The sequence below is a fragment of the Furipterus horrens genome, unplaced genomic scaffold, assembly GCF_987537825.1.
Source record: "Furipterus horrens unplaced genomic scaffold, mFurHor1.1.pri manual_scaffold_6, whole genome shotgun sequence".
Lineage (NCBI taxonomy): Eukaryota > Metazoa > Chordata > Mammalia > Chiroptera > Furipteridae > Furipterus > Furipterus horrens.
Genome location: NW_028327176.1, coordinates 47,980,899 through 47,999,471, shown reverse-complemented (window position 1 = coordinate 47,999,471; position 18,573 = coordinate 47,980,899). Strand labels below are relative to the sequence as shown.

The 18,573-nt window shown below is 38.7% G+C and overlaps 1 non-coding gene and 1 pseudogene across 1 annotated transcript; both read right to left on the bottom strand.

The window, feature by feature from the left end:
- Positions 1-18,573, bottom strand: part of LOC150006092 (UDP-N-acetylglucosamine--dolichyl-phosphate N-acetylglucosaminephosphotransferase pseudogene) — a 113,359-nt pseudogene that overhangs the window by 90,114 nt on the left and 4,672 nt on the right.
- On the bottom strand, positions 5,320-5,449 carry LOC150006093 (small nucleolar RNA SNORA31). The gene has a single exon (XR_016512132.1). It is a non-coding gene; the product is annotated as a small nucleolar RNA SNORA31 (small nucleolar RNA).

Genomic DNA, 18,573 nt, shown 5'->3' with positions numbered 1-18,573 from the left:
AAGGAGGATAATGGGAGAGACCTCGCCAATTAATGGCTGGGGAGAATAAGATTCTGGCAAATCTGAGCCAGGATACCATCCTGCAGCTGCAGAGGCAGATAAAAGGGAGACATAAAACAACCTTGCAAATAACCTGCCCAGACTTGTCTGCATTTTCCTGTCTGTAAATACTCTGGAAGTGGGCAGATGGAGGAGGGAATACACGGCATGTAGGGAATCCGTGTGCACTTGTACTCACTACTGCTAAGAGCAACACATTTGTTTTCCAAGTGAGTTATTCTAAATCACTCATATGTGAATTTGCTCTTATCATCCATTGACCAGTGTTTACCAGCTGCCTTCTAAATCTACATCATTTGCAAGGAACCTACCCAAATGCCTCATAGTTTCCTCTTCGAAGCTTCACCACTTTTCATTGCTTCAGCGCTTTACTCCCACCCCTGCCTCCTGCACCCAGAATTGAAGACCACAAGGTCCTCTCTAGGATTCTCCCAGGATGGAAGAGCCCTCTTTTTTTTTTTTTTTTAATTTAATTTTATTGTTTTTCTATTACAGTTGTCCCGTTTTTTCCCCATTTCTACCACCCACCCAGCCCACCCCTTCTCCCACAGTCATTCCCCATCCTGTTGTCCATGTCCATGGGTTATTTATGCTAGTTCCTTTACTAGACCCTTCCCCTACTTACCCTTCTCTCCCTCTTTCCCTCCCCACTGATAACTGTTATTCTGTTCCCTGTTCAATTTTGTTCATTCATTTGTGTTGTCCCTTAGTCTCCCATATTAGGTGATATCATATGGTATTTTTCTTTCATTGCCTAGCTTATTTTGCTAAGCATAATTCTCTCTAGTTCCATCCATGTTGTCGCAAATGGCAGGAGTTCCTTCTTTCTTTCTGCTACATAGTACTCCATTGTGTAAATGTACCACAGTTTTTTAATCCACCCATCTACAGATGGGCACCAAAGCTGTTTCCAGCACTTGGCTATTGTAAACAATGCTGCTATGAACATAGGGGTGCATAGGTTCTTTTGAATTGTGTTTCAGAATTCTCGAGATACCCTAGCAATGGAATAGCTTGATCAAAAGGCAGTTCAATTTTTAGTTTTTTGAGGTAATTCCGTACTGTTTTCCACAGTGGCTGCACCAGTCTGCATTCCCACCAACAATGTACTAGGGTTCCCATTTCTCCACATCCTCGCCAGCACTTGTTATTCGTTGATTTGTTGATAATGGCCATCCTAACTGGTGTAAAGTGGTATCTCATTGTGGTTTTTACTTGCATCTCTCTGATGGCTAGTGATGTTGAGCATTCTTTCATATGTCTATGAACTCTCTGTGTATTCTCCTTGGAGAAGTGTTTGTTCAGATCTTTTGCCCATTTTTTAATTGAGCTGCTTGTCTTCTTGATGTTGAGATGTGTAAGTTCTTTATATATTTTAGAGGTCAATCCCTTGTCTGAGGTATCATTGACAAATATATTTTCCCATATGGTTGGTTCCCTTTTCATCTTGCTGATGTTTTCTTTTGCTGAGCAGGAACTCTTTAGTTTGATGTAGTCTCATTTGTTTATTCTTTTCTTTATTTCCCTTGCCTTAGGAGATGTATCGGTGAATATATTGCTACGTGGGCTATCTGAAATTTTCCAGCCTATGTTTTCCTCTAGGACTTTTAAGGTGTCATGGCTTACATTTAAGTCTTTGATCTATCTTGAGTTTATTCTCATGTGTGGCATAAGTTGGTGGTCTAGTTTCACTTTTTTGCACGTCCCTGTCCAGTTCTCCCAGCACCATTTCTTGAAGAGGCTCCTCTCACTCCATTTTATGTTCCTTCCTCCTTTGTTGAATATTAGTTGACCATACAGACCTGGGTTTATTTCTGGGCTCTCTATTCTGTTCCATTGATTTATATGTCTGTTCTTATGCCAGTATCAGTCTGTCTTGATCACAGTGGCTTTGTAGTATAGTTTTATGCCAGGTATTGTGATTCCTCCTACTGCGTTCTTCTGTCTCAAGATTGCTGTGGCTATTTGGGGTCTTTTTTGGTTCCATATAAATTTTTGAAGTATTTGTTCTAGGTCTGTGAAATACGTTACTGATATTTTAATAGGGATTGCGTTGAATCTGTAAACTGCTTTAGTTAGCATGGACATTTTAATGATGTTGATTCTTCGCATACATGAACATGGGATTTGCTTCCATTTATTTGTATCTTCTTTAATTCCTTTCTTCGGAGATATGTAGTTTTCAGGTCTTTTATTTCTTTGCTTAAGTTTATTCCTAGGTACTTTATTTTTCTTGTTGCTATAGTAAATCAGGTTTTTTTTTTTTTTTTTTAGTTTCTATCTCTGACATTTTATTGTTGGTGTACAGAAATGCCTTCGATTTCTGAATATTGACTTTGTACCCTGCTATTTTGCCAAATTCACTTATTGTGTTGAGTAGTTTATTAGTGGAGTCTATAGGGTTTTCTATGTACACTGTCATGTCATCTGCAAATAATGACAGTTTTACTTCCTCTTTTCCAATTTGGATGCCTTTTATTTCTTTTTCTTGTCTGATTGCAGTGGCTAGAACCTCCAACACTATGTTGAATAGGAGTGGAGAGAGTGGACATCCTTGTCTTGTTTCTGATATCAAGGGGAATGCTTTCAGTTTTTGTCCATTGAGTATGATGTTGGCTTCAGGTTTCGCATATATAGCCTTTATTATGTTGAGGTATCCTCCTTCTATTCCCATTTTGCTGAGAGTTTTCATCATAAATGAGTTTTGTACTTTATCAAACGCTTTTTCAGCATCTATGGATATGATCATGTGGTTTTTGTCTTTTATTTTGTTTAGATGGAGTATCACATTTATTAATTTGCTAGTATTAAACCATCCTTGCATCCCTGGGATGAATCCCATTTGATCGTGGTGTATGATATTTTTAATGTGTTGCTGGATCCTGTTTGCCAATATTTTGTTGAGGATTTTAGCATCTTTGTTCATCAGTGATATTGGCCTGTAGTTTTCTTTCTTCATTATGTCTTGACCTAGTTTTGGAATTAGGGTAATACTGGCTTCATAGAAAGGGTTTGGGAGTTTTCCCTCTCCTTGGATCTTTTAGGATAGTAGGCATCAGTTCTTCCCCAACTGTTTTGTAAAATTCACCTGTGAAGTCATCTGGTCCAGGGCTTTTGTGTGCTGGGAGTTTTTTGATTACTGTTTCAATTTCACTCTTTGTTATCAGTCTGTTCAGGCTTTTTACTTCTTCTTAATTCAGTTTTGGAAGATTACATGTTTCTAGAAATTTGTCCATTTCATTTAGGTTGTCATGTTTCTTGCCATACAGTTGTTTGTAGCAATTTCTTACAATCCTTTGTATTTCTTTGATATTGGTTATGATTTCCCCTCTTTCATTTCTTATTTTGTTTATTTTGGTCTTCTCTCTTTTCTCCTTGATGAGCCTGGCTAAAGGTTTATTGATTTTGTTTATCTTTTTAAAGAATCAGCTCCTACTCTTGTTGATCTTTTGAATTGTTTGTTTAGTCTCGATGTCATTTAATTCTGCTCTGATCTTGATGATTTCTTTTCCTCTGCTCGCCCTGGGTTTTGTTTGTTGTTGTTGTTCTAGTTCTTGTAGCTGTAGGGTGGGTTAGATATTTTACTTGGGATTCTTCTATCCTTTTCAGGTAGGCCTGTATTGCTATGAACTTTCCTCTCAGGACTGCTTTTGCTGTGTCCCATAGGTTTGGGGTTGTTATGTGTTCATTATCATTAGTTTCCAGAAACTTCTTGATTTCTTCCTTGATGTTGTTGTTAACCCATTCATTATTTAATAGCATATTATTCATTCTCCATGAATTTTAATGTCTTTGAATTTTTTCCTTGAGGTTGATTTCTAGTTTCAAGGCATTGTGATCTGAGAAGATGCTTGATATAATATCAATTTTCTTGAATTTGTTGAGGCTTGTTTTGTGTCCTACCATGTGATCTATCTTTGAAAATGTCCCATGTGCATTTGAAAAGAATGTATATTTTGCTTCTTTGGGGTAAAAAGTTCTATATATATCAGTTAAGTCCATTTGATCTAGTTTGTTGTTCAATGCCTCAATATCCTTGGTGTTTCTTTGTTTTGAAGATCTGTCTATCATTGATAATGGCGTGTTAAAGTCCCCTACTATGAGTGTGTTGCTGTTGATATTCTTCTTGTAGTCTTCTAGTATTTTCCTTATATATTTGGGTGCTCCTATGTTGGGTGAATATATGTTTACCAGGGTTATATCTTCTTGATGGATTGTTCCCTTAAGTATTATGAAATGTCCTTCTTTCTCTCTTTTTATGGTCTTTGCTGTGAAATCTCTTTTGTCTGATATAAGTATTGCTACCCCAGCTTTTATTTCATGTCCATTTGCCTGGAATATTTTTTTCCATCCCTTAACTTTCAGTTTGTGTAAATCTTTTGTTTTGAAGTGTGTCTCTTGTAGACAGCATATATGTGGGTCTTGTTTTTGTATCCATTCTGCTACCCTATGTCTTTTAATTGGAGCATTTAATCCATTTACATTTGAGGTTATTATTGACGTGTATTTATTCATTTCCCTTTGTACCTCTGTTCCTCTCCTCTTTTTTATTTTTTCTTCTTTTCTCTTAGAACATTCCCTTTAGCATCTCTTGCAATGCTGGTTTGGTGGAGATGTATTCTTTTAGTCCTCCTTTGTCTGAGAAACTCCTTATTTCACCTTCCATCTTGAATGAGGGCCTGACTGGGTAGAGTAGGTCTTTGTTTTTAATTGCTTGAAATATTTTTGACCATTCCCTTTTGGCTTGTAGTGTTTCTGTTGAGAAATCGGTCGTTAGCCTTATCGGAGCTCCCTTGTACGTTATTTGCTGTTTTTCTCTTGCTGCTTTTAGGATTCTCTTTTTGTCTTTGAATGTTGCCATTTTAATTATGATGTGCCTTGGAGTGGGCCTTTTTGGGTTCATCTTCATTGGGACCCTCTGTGCTTCCTGGACTTACATGACTTTTTCTCTCATCAAGTTAGGAAAATTTTCTGTTATTACTTTTTCAATCATGTTTTCTATCCCTTGCTCCTCTTCTTCTTCTTGTATCCCTATTATTCTAATATTGTTTCATCTCATGTTGTCCTGCAGCTCTCTTAAACCCTCTTAATTCTTTAAAAAATTTTTTTCATTTTGTTGTATTGTCTGGGAATTTTTCTCTACATTGTCCTCTAATTCATCTGATCCTCTGTTTTGTTTAGCCTGCTTTTGATTGATTCTACTGTGTTCTTCAGTTCATAAATTGTATGCTTCATTTCTTCCTGGTTCTTTTTTTTTGCAGATGTAGTCCCCTATTCAATCTGGGCTGCCACAAAGACAGACAGAAAGTGCAGGGATTTTTTTCTTTCACATCCTAGTGCAAACTAAAAGAACAACGTTAGATTGTTCAAGGTCTATCAGTGGATGCAGTCTTCCTGGTTCTTATTGACAGTTTCTATGTCTTTTTTATGCTGGTGTCGTTTTCCTTAAGTTTCTTGTAGTTTTCCTGGAGTTCTTTGTAGTTTCCTTGGAGTTCTTTGTAATTCCCCTAGAGTTCATTATAGTTTTCTTTGAATTTGTGAGCTTCATTGAGCTTCCTTATGGCCATTCTTTTGAATTTCATGTCTGATAGTTGGCTTATGTTTGTTCCATCTATCTCTCTTTCTGGGGATTCCTCCTTTCATTTCATTGAGAGGTTGTTTCTGTGTCTCCCCATGTTGGATGCTTCTTGTTTGTTTTTGTTTCTTGGATTTGTCTGCTTTGATTTCCCATTTTCATGGTATAAGATTCTGTATAGGAGACCTAGGGGATTCAGTTGTGCAGTATCCTTGATCTCCTGAGCTGGATGCTCTTGAGATGCCCTTTATGTAGTTTGTTTAAGTTACCTGATTATATTTAAATTACTCTTTGGTGGAACCTTTCCTCTGGCTAGTTGATTGAGAGTCACTTTGTCCATCTTGTCTTGAATTCTTTTGTGGCAATGCTTTTGGTGCTGTTCTTCTTTTTCTAGATCCACCCCTGGTCAAAATTTTATGGGTTTCAAATATTTTCTGGCTGGCTGGCTGTGAGGGGATCGAGCTGGATTCTGGGGCTGCTATATTCTCACATGTGGGCCTGCTGCCGCACCCTGCTGTGAGCCGCACTGAGTTGGGTCTCTCCCCACTTGTCCTGTGGCACCCTCCAGCAATCCTCAGGCTTGTCTAGCAATGCTGTTCTGCTGGCAAGCTAGTGTTCAAGCCCCTAGTCCCTGCCCAGTCTTGGGTCCTGTCTCCGCTCCTCCTCCAAAAAAAGTCTCTGTGTTGCCTCTCAGCTGCAGCACCAGGTTGTGTTCCTGGCTGGCAGAGCCTTATTGTGTGCCTGTGCGTACCGCTTGCCTGTCTGGGGTCCCTACTGGGTCTGCATTTCCACTATAGCTTTCCTGTATGGGCCCCTCTCCATGGCTCAGTTCTGCTTTTTTTTGTTTGGTAGAGCTGTGATGTGCATGCCCGGGGCACAGGGTTGCCAGCCAGGGTTGCCAGCCCAGGGAGTCCCCACCTACATTCAGTTCATACAGTTTCTCACCATCCAGGCTGTTCACTGTCTTCCCACACCTCCAGCTGTTTCAACAAAACCTTCTCGATGACTCCCTCTGGGACTTTGCTGGTCCTAGCGTCCATGGCAGGAGGGAGCTTCTAAGCAAGTCCTGGCTAATAGGCCAGTCTGCAGCTGCGCTTTTGGGTGTAGTACAGCAGAGGTGCCAGGCTGGGAAGCCCAGCGACTCTGTTTTGAGAGTGTGGGCGAGCTTTCTGACCTCTTTCACGGTGCTCCCACACTATCTGAAATCCACACTCACTCACTCCTTTCCGTGTTTGTACTCCAAGTTCTTCCATGATGGGAGCAAGCAGACAACACTGCTACCTATTCTGCTACCATCTTCTCTCCCTTGAAGAGCCCTCTTATCAGACATGATAAGACCACTTGTTAATCAATTAACCCAAAGTTTGTTCAAGTGGGAAATGATTTTAAATGATGTTGTACTTTAACATTTATTTTAATGCACACTCACTTCACATTTGTGGATGCCTGAGTGAGGCTGCTTCCTTCTGTCTGGGTCCTCTTTGGAGTTCCATGGCATTTTTCTTATGTAAACCAGATCCAGAATGCATTTCTTTAATTTCCAGTTTGGGGTTTGTCTGAGAAAATTTAATGATACTTGCAAAGAAATTCGCCTGTCAAGAAACTGTCCACATTTTTAAAAGCTTTTTCTAATCTTTTACAGTTGACATACCCACTCCTATTTCAGCAGCCTAGTTTTTAAAAAATTTACCTATATCGAGTCTTTCCAAAACACTTAGCTTAATTTTTCATAGATAATACCTTGGCTACAGTCATATTTTGTCTGATTACATGTAATATCTTGTTAAATGGCATAATTATATCAAAAGGTACAATGACATGGGCAAGTTTGGAAACAAACTGCAGAGGCCATTGGTTCTTGATGAGCATGCAGTTCCACTGTGAAGAGCCACAACATTCATCCTGCAGCCATTTATTTTTTTTATCGTGGTAACAAAGGTTAATAACATTATATGAATTTCAGGTGTACAACTTCATAATTGGATATCTGCATCCTCTATTGTGTCCTCACCACCAAAAGTCTTGTTTTATGCAGTGAATAGAAAACAGTGGCTAATGGGGTGGGTCTAATCTGGCAAAGCAGTTAAATAGGCGCTGGTGAACAAAGCTCCTGCTGTAGATCTGCCAAGCTATAAAATTTAGTTTGAACAATTTGGGATAACTGGCAGAGGAAACCCAGGACTAAGCTGCTTGCCACAAGCTCACTATGTGACCACAGGCAGGGGTGTTATTCAAAAATGTCCAAGACCATTGGCCAGCACAGATGGCACACTGATTAGAATACACGCTGGCCATAAACAACCTGTAAGGAGACACTGTGTTCTAGCTAGACATTAGCTCTGACTATGGATAGGTTGACATATTTGGGCCTTATTCACCTGCAAATGAGGGAGGTTGGTCAAGCAAAGCTCTACAGCTCCTTCCAACTCTGAAATTTTTGATTGAGCCATATACAGCTCTAATTAATTTCCTCCCATGGGATTCATCAATTCTCGGATTCAATTGTTCTTTCTTTGGAGAGGCGCTGTCTCAGAATTGTCATGGAGACACACTCTTACGGGCAATAATAAAAATGACAAGAGCAAGGGAGGCATGTATGATAAGGTACATATTACATCTAAATATTAGTATATCTTATATTTTTTAAGTATGCTACATTACAAAACAGATGTACCTGCCCGTACTCACACCCTCCTGTTTGATTCTCCAGGGACATGAGTTCTGCATGTTTTGTTTTGTTTTTAACCTGGGGATGATGCTTATTTTTATGCCTTGCTCTGTTTACACAGATTGGAGCATGTTTTCCACATTTGGCTCCTTGTTTGCCAACAAGCCCAGCTGTTGTGGGGCACCAAAGATCACCCAGTTAGAGAAAACAGTCTCAAATACCTTTTCATATCTCCCTCTCCTGTCCTCAGAATCTTTTTGAACAGTTGCAATTTTAAGGGCCTCTTCATTTGCAGGAAACATTAGTCCTTTATAGCTCCCCCCCCCCTTTTCTCTCTTCCTAAAAGAGTTTGCCATAGAGTGTGTGTGTGTGTGGGGGGGGGTCTTTTCAACTGCCTCTGACATGCAGATCCAGATCATGGGAAAGCCAAGTCCATCGGACCAGACTTTAATTTTGAGATAGGATACAACAGATTCAAACCTTGTCTGGAGAAAAGGAAAGAAAGAAGGGAGGGAGGGAGGAAGGAAGGGAGGGAGGAAGGAAGGAAGGAAGGAGGGAAAGAAGAAAGGGGAAGGAAGGAAAGAAGAGGAGGGGAGGGGAGGAAGGAAGGAAGAAAGAATAAAAGAAAGAGAAGAAGAAACCTCCAAACAGCTTTTTAGAGTGTTAGTTCAGGCTCCTGTATGCCAAGGTCCAGCCCATAATAAATTTTATTGCAATGTTATAAACTCCTGAAAAGAGGAACTTGGACTGGAAGTGCTGATGTAGGCTGTCAGAGCCACAGGACTGCATTCTTATGGGTTCTGTCCTGACATCAGCACACAGTTAGGGCAAAACCTGAATACTGAAATATCCAAGTCAGATTTTGCCCATCACACTGATTCTTTGATTCTCTTTCACATTAATTTTAATTAAAAGAACTAGGGGGTCTCATCAAAGAGAAATGAGCACTCTTGCAAACAATACATGAGTTTGTGTAGTGTGGATGCTCTTGGCTGAGACCTCAGAGTTATTCAAAGTGAAATTCATCTTGCAAATAAAGCTGGCCTTTGGTGGGGGTGGGGGGTGATTATTCATGTAAATGACAGCTTTATGTACTATAATTACAGTCATTAATGAAGGCACAATTACTTTATCATACATTACCAGGATCAAAGAAAGTGTCTTAAAAATCAGTTCTTAGTATATAGAGTCAATACAGAAATTAGACCAAATGCAAACTGGAAAATTTTGCTTGAATAATGCCCTAGAGGTTAAAGAAACAATGAGTTAAAGTTACAGAGTGAGAAAATTAAAAAGATACACTAGAGGTCACTGTTCTACTTCAGCTGAAGATGTCTCCATATCCATATATATATAAATATATATATATAATGCATATTATATATACGCACTCATTTGTATGTATATATACATACATATATGTAATCTATGTGAATATCAGAAAATATCTAAAAGTATTACTCACCTTTATTAAATTTTAAAAAATCATTAATATTGCTCCTCCCTTGGTGGTATGTAGACAGTTGGACATCCAAAGATGAAATAAAAATAGAAATCTTTTTTCTAAATATCTTATTTGTTTATTTTTTAGAGAGAGGGGAAGGGAGGGATAAAGAGGGAGAGAAACATCAATGTGCAAGAGAAATGTCCGTCTGTTGCCTCTTGCATGTCCCCATCTAGGGACCTGGCCCTCAACCCAGGCATGTGCCCTGGCTGGGAGTCAAACCAGTGACTGGTGGATCTTTCAGTTCACAGGCCAATGCTCAAGTCATACAAGCCAGGGCTAAAATAGAAATCTTAATTGTGAGGGTTTCTTTTATGATCATATCAAATACTTCTCTGATAAAAAATATCTCACACATACTTTGCATTTTGAAAAACACCTTTCAACTATTCTTTCACATAGACCTAAGAGTAAAAGTAACTGAAGACTTCTGGTTATTATGCCTGTTTATTAGGGGAAAATGATACCGTCTCTTACCACTATGCAGAACTGTAAGATTGTTAAATGTGGACAGTACACGTAGTCCCATTTTTGAAACTGTATAGAGAAAAAGTCTGTGAAAAAATCTTGAAACAGGCCATAGGGATTGTTGGTAAAAAATTTCCAATTCTACATATGTGAAAGGAAATAATTTAAAGAAAACAACCAGTGTCCCAGGTGGGTCTTGTAAATACAGTCAATCAAATAGGAAGAACTTCCTTATTTGCAGCTCCTAGAGGAGAATCAGGATCTGTCTGTCTCCCACCACAACTTCACGTGCTCAATAAGTGCATGTTGTTGACAGAGAGAAGGGGCTGGTTTATCTCAGAGGCCCAAAGCCTGGCTTCTGATTGCGTTAAAAGAAAAACTAAAGGCTGAATGGTTTATCCCAACAAGAATACCATGTCACTGCTGAGGAAGGGATTCAGTGTTCTTCTTTGAGAGTTGGTCTTCCATATATGTACTGGTAATAGAACTCTCAGCCTGGAGGCATGTAGATATATTCAACTCTAGGCCTTGAGACAACATTTTCAGAAAGATGCCAACCCTAGCTCCATTGCTTTCTGTCCTTGCCTATGAAACAGACCTTTGGTAGGCAAGGCCTACCAAAAAGTAAAAAGGGAGGAAGAGGGGAGGAAACTATAATGTCTCTGCTGAACCTCTACTTTGCTCTCCATTGCGTCATTAGCTTTGTCCACATCGGCTCAGAGTCCTGGGACCAGTTAAAGTTCAAAGACCTGGGTAATAACTTCTCAGTAACTGGCACTTTCTACAAATTTCATGGGCATGAGTAAATGGATTTTGAATTTAATTTGAGCATTTTAATAGAGAATCCCATATTTTTAATAGCATTTCCCAAGTATCCTTTGTTAAACTAGTGGTGGTGGTGGAAGAGAAGATTTGGAGGCTCACAACCTCAATGTGAATCAAAAGTAAGTAACTCGTCATGAGATGGTGCAGCATGAGGAGAAAACCATGGGCCCTGGATTTCCTCCACTGCCCAGCTGGAGTGAACTTGGGCATGTTCTTGACCTTGCTAAATCTAATTTTCCACTTGTAAATAGGAGATTATAATTCTCTCCAGACAGGATTATATAAATTAGCGGTTGTAAAGTGGTAGGCACAGGGCTTGGCATGAAGTAAGCATTAAGTAACTGTTAATTATCATTGTTAATTGTCATTATTGTCATATTGGGGGTTCATTGAACCCCTTTGCACCTATCAAGGAGGGACAAAAGCTGTGTTTACAACCCTAAGCAGGCTTGAATCAACAACAGCATTACAAAATAACAGTTGAATTCAACAGCTTGTTGTTTAGAGGGAAGAAAGAAACCAGGTTTTAATTAACAGTTGTGTTTTTGCTTTTCAAACAGCTTTGAATAGAGAAACTCAAACTTGGACTTTAAGAAAAACAAAACAATTTACTATGATAACACAAAACTGTTACCATAGAGAATTCTTTTTTCCTTTCTTTTTTTGGTTAAGAAAATTACGTGTATTTTGTTAGCCAAAGAAAAACAACAAAAAACAAAAAACATTAACTACGTTTGTGTTTTGCACAGTATAACTATTTTTGAGAGAGTAGGGTAAAGAGTGTTAGGGATATTGAGAAATTTTATACAATTGAGTGAGACACAGGGATGACTTTCATATCTTGGCCACATCTGCCATAGTGTGGATTCACTCACTTCTGCTAATCACACATTCAATTAGAAGCACAAGCATCACAACCAGGGAAGTAATAGTAAAATTGTTGTCAGCTTGATTTTCTTCAAGCTACTCTATACCTTCTGAATTATTGTTTTGAAAGGATTATTTTTAAGTAGTAAGTTAAATGTTTTACTGCCATTGTTCTTGTGATTACTAAGAACACATGACTTTCCACTACCTTAAGATTGTTCAAGTTCTCACATAAGAAGCAGTTGGACTGCATAATTATGTGTGCCAAAGGGCACACAGGAAGATAAGTCGAATTTTAAATATCCAAATTGCTTACTTTATACTTTCGTACCATGTGTAAAATATATATATATATTATAAAAAGAATAAAAATTTAAACTAAATATGTATCCAGATAAAGGATAAAGAAGATTGCAAAAAATTCTCTTTGTATGAATGCTGAATAAGATAGGGCAAGGGGATAGTTACAGTTTTACATATGACTTGATACTTACTGCACTAAGATCTCTTCCATCCTTCCAACAGGCTTGAGAGGCATTTGAAACCAATAAACCTAATTTGTGTCCAAGCTGGGAGTGAAGTTCAGGCCCCATACGGCAGATCTGAGATGCACTGGCCCAATGAGCTTAACTGATGTCAAGTGTAAACCACTTTTCAAAAGCATGTTATCAGGTTCACACTGTATTATCCACTCTGGTCATCTCATTCCATTTTTCATTTTACTGTTGAAAGGAAAAATAGATTAATGAGAGCCCAATTCCTGCTAGAAAGAAAACCTTCCTTAAAAGGCATGTCTGAAAATAGATTTAAAAAAATTACTTACTCTGCCTTGGTTTTGCCAAGTAAAGTAACATTTAGATCATTTGTATTTGAAAAATTCTTAACCCAGGTCAGCGTGGCCTACTAGATTAAATCTGAAGGGGAAAAAAACGGAGATGATGATGACAATAATAATGAAGCATTCAGTTAAGTTATAAATCTCCCAGACCTTGGTTTGATTGTGTGTATGATGGGGATTTGGAAGCAAACCCCTATAACCCATCTCAGACCCAACAGGAAAAAGAATTATCCCCAAATGGCCTTTGCAAATGGTGAACCACATGAAAGAAACATGTGTCTGAAGACAATTTTAATGTTCAGCTTCTAAATATATAAGATATATTCTTTCAAGTATCTCAGAACAATAAGAGAAAACCTCACAGAGAATGATAATCAGAATCAAAGCATGGTCTGTGTTAGACCAGAAGGAGCCTTTAAAGTCCTCTTGTCACATTGGTGACATCATTTTACAGATGAGTAAACTGGAGCCTGTAAAGGTGGTTTTCATCATTTCAAGAAACCCACCTCCATTGACTTTCAGTGTAATGGAGCAAAGGATGCCGGGCAACTTCAGGAGGAGATGCCGAGGTTTGAGAACTCCTTAGCTGCCCAAAGTTGGAACAAGAGTCTGGCTTTCCAGTCTCCCAGGCCAAAGAGCTACATGTGAAAGTGTGGGTGGCTTGATTTTTTAAAAAATATTCCGTGTCATCAACCAATTGGAAAACAATTTTGCTTGGATGCTAAGTGGAGGTGTAGTAAAATGTTTCTGACCAAATATTCCTGCTTTCAATGAGGTTATAGTAAGCTGTATTCCTGCCCTAAACATGTTTACTACCCAAGGGTCATTTTTTAACTTTATCACCCTCAAACCCCAAAGTGTTTCTCAGAGGCTGCCACTGCCAGTAATAATTCGAGCTTTCAGCAAAATGATCCCCCACTTGACAGCATAACTGGGTTGTAACACTAGCCCTGCCTGTCACTCTCCCTCAAGGCCATCACAATGCCAGGGTCCTGTCTGTTCAATTGGGAACCACTGGTATGGACAAATCATCAATGTCACAACAGTTCAGAGTAATAGGAGGGATTAGATCAGATCTTGCTTCACTGATTACCATCAATAATTGGGGCATGGGCTCCATGGGTGAAGAGCTGCATCCACCCCGCTTAAAGGATCATGTTCTATGCATCTTATTAGCAGTGTTCTTTTTAGGCTTCTTGATGACTGCATTTAAAGCCATCAGATGTCTGTCACCTCCATTCCCACTGGATATGGGGAGGAGGGCTGACCCTGATGATTAAAGAACACCTAGAGCCAACAGGTGTAAAGATACGTTCTATAGTGGTGGCTTTCCACCTTTCTCATCTCATGGTGCACAGAAACTTGTTATTAAAGTTCTGCGGCACCCCAAAAGGTATATTATATTTTTGTCGACCTGACAAAAAAATAGGTATAATTTTGATCCATTCACATTGGATGGCCACTGTTGTGTTGGCTGTTGTCATTTTTTAAATTTGACAGTCTGAGGCAGAAGAGGTCAGTGCCTGTGACTAAATAGTCAGGTGTTGCATGTTTTAAAAAGTCTTGTGGCACACTGGCTGAAAATCACTGATCTATATAGTCTTTTCGCATCAGGCCCTGTCTTTCTTTTTTTTTTTTTTTTAAATTTTGGTTTTTCAATTACAGTTGTCCCCTTTTCCCCTAATTTCTCTCCCCCACCCAACCCACCCCCTCTCCCGCAATCATATCCCTCCCCGTTGTCCATGTCCATGAGTCTTTTATACAGGCTCTTTAATTAAACCCTTCCCTTACTTATCCCCCTTCAGGCCCTGTCTTGAGTTGCATCAAGGCATACTGTGAGAAACAGTCTCAGCCAAACACTTGACATCAAGAATGCCAGGGAAGCCTCTTCTGGGAGAGAAAAAGCAAGTCACAAGGCTGAAAGCTGGCCAAAGGGAAGGCAGAGCCTCAGATTGCTCTACCAGGAAGGGATACATGCTCTCAGAAGGGTGACAGCTTTACCCCATGATTTGGTGAGTCGAGGTGTGCTGTATACCAATGGCTCTCTCCCGCTAAGCTGTCTCCCAGCAAGTACAAAACCACACTGTCACACAGACACCCCAGCAGAAGGAAATCAATTAAGACCCTGGGCTGACATTCCTTCTGAGCTCAGGCCACCCTCCAGCTAGGGCCACACATCACTCCGTGAGAGAGCAGACACAGCTGTGGGAGCTGTCTAGACCTGCTGTGATTAAGAAGGACTCTGCTGCCTTAATGTGGAGCATGTTTTCTTATGTCAGTATCGTCTCCTAACTTTAACATGACTGAATTGTAAAAGGTTTTGTTTTTTTTTTCCTGGCTTGCCTGGGAAAGCACACAGTCCTCTCCATTTATGTTTTCCATTATATTCCATTGTATGGCCAAGCACGGAGCCAACATCTTTTTTTTTAAGTTTGTGTGTTTTCTATCTAATACCATGAAATAACTAGAATGCATAAACATATGTTTAGATACTTTGGAAAACATTTTTGTTAATTAAAAGGTCTTATGTCAATCACAAACATGCAGTCCAGCACTGAAGACCTGTATGTAACTGAGCATGTAGATTATGTACTCAGAGGAAAACACTCCCTAGTCATTGTGCATGCTCCACAGCCATTTCCAAAGGAAACTGTCTCTGCCATTAAAATAGCATTTTTATTTTGTCAAGAGACTAAAAGCAATTAGAAACCAGTGTTGATTGATCCCTTGTCAATTTTCAGTTTTTAAATCAAAGCTGCTTTGGACTTAGTATGTGTGAGCTTCCCAAACTTCCATAGTCACTTCATTTGCATTTTACATGCATTCAAAATAACTGCTTTCTTTCTTCAAAAGAAATGATTGAAGAAATATTTACCTTCATGTTGAAAAATATTACATCTCAGAACAATATATAATAGCTGGATGATGGTTCTCTGAATATAATGGTTCTTAAAGCAAATTGTGAGAAATTTTCTGCTCCAAAAGGTTTGTGGGGGGGGTTGGGTAGAGAGGACATTGGAACCCCATGCAGCAATAACAACACTCATCTGAGAGGCGATGACATAGGCTCTTCTCCAGTCCTCAAACTTTATTCCTTGATTATTTTAGATATTCTGTTGTTTAAGATCTTCTTCCTCCCCCCAGAAAATTAACAAAGTCAATTTTGCACAAAATACACTATGTTGCAAAAAGATAGGACCATAGCAATCCTCCAACCTTAGAGACTGAGGCACTTAGAACTGAAAAGCTCAAAGCTTATCATTTTTTGCCATTATCAATGTTATTTTTAAAGTTTGCAAGTGTGACTATCAATTAAATAGCCAAGATTTGAGTTATTTAATTAAGGTTTGATGAGTTATAGAATTTGTGGGGATGATAAGCAAATATTGCTTGGGTTGCTTTGACAAAGCCATCAGATGCCTTGAGAAGGCATGCTTCTCAATAAGTGCTTCCTTTACCTAAGCTGGAACTTTTATTTCTATACAATTTTATTGATCGCATATAGTTATTTAGATGAATTCTTGAGTAAGTATATAAAACCATTAAGAACTCTGTTCACAGCACATCTTGTATCTAAAGGCCATGACAGTGATTGGAGATTCAAAGATGAATGAAATGGCCCTGCTCTCAAAGACTTACTGTCTAGAAAAGGAACCAGATGTAAAACAAAGAAATTTCATACAGTATAATGCATACAAAATCTCATCTGTATTTGTACAAAAATAGCCCAAAGGATGGAGTGACTAATTTTTTCTCTTCTGGAGAAGTCAAGGAAGAGGTAAACTTAAGCAGGATCTTAAAATATGAACAGTATAGCATCCTAGGGTCCCAAGAGGAAGATAATCCTTACACAGGGCATAATATTTAGAAGAGCATGGAAGAGTGAGTTATGGATGCCTTTGACCCTTAACAAAGAACCACAGTGCAGCATTTAAGGAAGGCTGATATACATGGATGTATTAGAAGTAGTGTTAAAATAGTTTTCAATTGCTTATTACCAGAAATGACAATTTTTCAACTAATAATCAGATTCTGCCTGTATATTCTATTTTGTTCCAGAGATAGGGAAGAGGCATGGTTTATTATGCACTAGTACACTGCAGATTCCTGCGCACAAAAGTGGTAACTCCCTGGACACTTCATGAGTGCAACCCAGAAATTACAGTCAACAGAGTTGGGCCAGGACTGGCCAGACCCAAACAACCAATTAGAAAGGGGAAAATTCAGTAAATCATTGAATTGTTTGGTCTATAGTACACTAACCCCTATTAGCTCCAAACCCACAAGAAACTCATACACACACACAAACACACAGAAATATACACAAACACAGAAGAACAATTTGAAGAGTATTTTTAAAGGATATTTTGACTGTAGGTGCCATGCTTATGGAAACTAAAATGATCTCAATACTGAAGGAACCCATTCATCTCAAGAGCAAGCATTTGTTTCAAATATATTCTAAAGTGCCAGCATTTGTTAAATGAGAATTTGCTTATGAATATTTCTCACATTTCTGTCCTATCTCTGCTCTTTTCCCAGAGATTTTAACCCTTTGCATTATAATTATTATCTGAAAATAAGAATATGTATACTTAGCTATGTCCCAGGCACTGTGGTGTGTTTTACATACCTTACCTCATTTAATCCTCTCAACAACCTACACGTTAATACTGGTATTTCCCCAAATTTCAGATTAAAAAAAAAAGAAGAAGAAGAAGAAGAAGAAAAAAGAAACAGAAACAGAGAAGTTAAATGACTTTCCCAAAGTCACACAGCTAGCAAATGTATAGACAAGGTTCAACTCTGAGGAATCTGATTGCTTATCCAAATGATCTTATCTACTTTCCATGTCTGATTTATTTGGATTTACAGATGGAACAGGTTTTATTGTACACAAGACTACAACTCAATCATTTCAATTATTATTGCCAATAATTATTGTCATTTTACAACCCCCAAATTAAAACCTGTAGTCGTGCAAACACAGGATGATGAAATCATGCTTGCCTGGTCTAGTGAATTTACGCTAAGATCCAGTAAAATTGCATAAATTGTCAAGGCTAAAACAAGGACTTGCATGTCAGCTAACACCTGCCTCTCTCTCTCTGATGAAATATATTATAATTAGCTGTTCTTCCTGGGAGAGACTGTAAAGCTAAATGCAATTAAAAAGAAAGAAAAACGGCAGATTTTATAGCAAAAAAAAAAGAATGATTTGGAAAGCCAACTAGATGGATGCATATTCAAAGGTAGTAATTTCAGAGGCAAAGCAGACTTCCCTTATTTTGCAGTCACATACTGAATGACAACTAACATAGCCTTTTGCACATACTTGGAACTTGTTTACTGGTGCTCACACATGGTTTTGGTCGAATTAGGACATTTACAGAACAACCATTCTCTGGCTACGGTTGCACATTGGTCAAACCCCACAATTAGCAGGTGATCTGGGCCATACAGTCCATGATCCTTATTAGATAAACAACCAGTGGAAGGACCACTGGAGTGCCAGGTGTGAGTGCTGGATGCTCTTAGATGCTCCTGTGCTGACTAAAGGTGTGCCATGTGCTTTGCTTCCTTCGGTCCCGTTTCTCAGCACTATCAGAAATGCTAATGCTGATGCCTACCCTATTTCCTTTAGGGAAATATGGTGAAGCTCAGAAAGTACTACAAACAAATTGGCTGTTTTATTGACATTTGGTTAATGAAACACCTATAATACCACTATTTGTAGACTTTAAGTTCATGAGTAGTTGCAGAACACT